The sequence below is a fragment of the Echinops telfairi genome, unplaced genomic scaffold (genome assembly GCF_000313985.2).
Source record: "Echinops telfairi isolate 266 unplaced genomic scaffold, ASM31398v2 ScPeMD7_7468;HRSCAF=8506_0, whole genome shotgun sequence".
NCBI lineage: Eukaryota > Metazoa > Chordata > Mammalia > Afrosoricida > Tenrecidae > Echinops > Echinops telfairi.
In genome coordinates this window covers 14,300,411-14,301,656 of record NW_022111369.1, presented here as the reverse complement: position 1 = coordinate 14,301,656, position 1,246 = coordinate 14,300,411, and the positions used below count along the sequence as shown (strand labels likewise).

General features: G+C 39.5%; 1 protein-coding gene across 2 annotated transcripts in view; it reads left to right on the top strand.

The window, feature by feature from the left end:
- The window catches only part of NFKB1 (nuclear factor kappa B subunit 1), a 149,312-nt gene that overhangs the window by 101,361 nt on the left and 46,705 nt on the right, over positions 1 to 1,246 (top strand). The gene's annotated exons all lie outside the window — the stretch shown is intronic.

The window sequence follows — 1,246 nt, the reverse complement described above, 5'->3', positions numbered from 1 at the left end:
TAGCTCCATCAGGCTTGTCTTCGTCGTCGTCAATTATGTCTCACAGGGAAATGAGTGTGTGGCTGCCTCCAATGAGCTATTTATCTCCTTAGCGCCTACAAATGAGATCATCAAGATGCCATCTGATTGACAGGCTAAACTCTACCCCTATTCTCTTAGGACTCAAATGACAACATGTGGTTTTTGTCTTTTAGCAGACCAAACCTCCAAAGAAACAGAGGACGGTGCTTAAAATCACACCCTCTAATAAAGTAGTCTTAAAGGTTCCTTGGTTTACACCCTCTACTAAAGTCAAGTCTCAATCTGCCCTAATCCTGTCCATTAGTTTAGCAGAGAACTCCCTCCAAAATGGGATATGGCTACATGGGCCTTATTAATGAACCACCACTCCCCTGTGTTCCCGCTTTATTACCTGAAAGCAGAACACTGAATTCTGCTTTGTTTTCATTTATTACCAAAGTAAATTCTTAATTATTCATGCACTGTATGATGCCTTTCTCACAAAGATTAAATTAGATTTTTATACATAACAAAGGTACTTTACTAATGTTTACGTAACTTGTAAATTGCTACACAAATTTTCATTAATGCCCTTACCTAGTGGAGGCTGTTATATGCTGTCAAGTCAGTGCCGAGTCACAGCAACCCGATGTACAACAGAAGGAAACACTGCCGGGACCTTCCTCACAGTTGTTTTTATGTGTAAGCCCATTGTTGTAGCCAGTGTGTCAGTCCTTCTTGTCGAAGGCCTTCCTCTTTCCCATTGGCTCTCCTTTACCAGGCATGATGTTCTTCTCCGGGGACTGGTCTCTCCTGACCACATGTCTGAAGTACAAGAGACAAAAGTCTCACTGTCCTCGCTTCTAGTGCCATGAATGTACCTGCTGCAGTGCATCCTTTGATCTCAGTTTGGTCAGCTTACTTGGATCTATATTTTGTTCTCTTGATCTGTAGGCTTCTCTAGCTAAAAGGTTCTCTAGCTCCAATTATGTGTATCTACTCAGGCCTGGGTGCATGTGAAATTACATGCCAATTCCAATAGTAATAAAAAATTCCAATCTTACAGGTAACCCACAAGGTGATGGGAATTCCAGGTAAACTTTACATCACATTCTGATACCCAAGAATGATAAAAAAATAAAGAAAATAAATCCTCTCAAGTGTAATACTTTTCCTACATATATTTTTTTTCAGTATCTGTAATTTCAAATTTATTTCATACAACTTCCATAAGATACTTAAAATA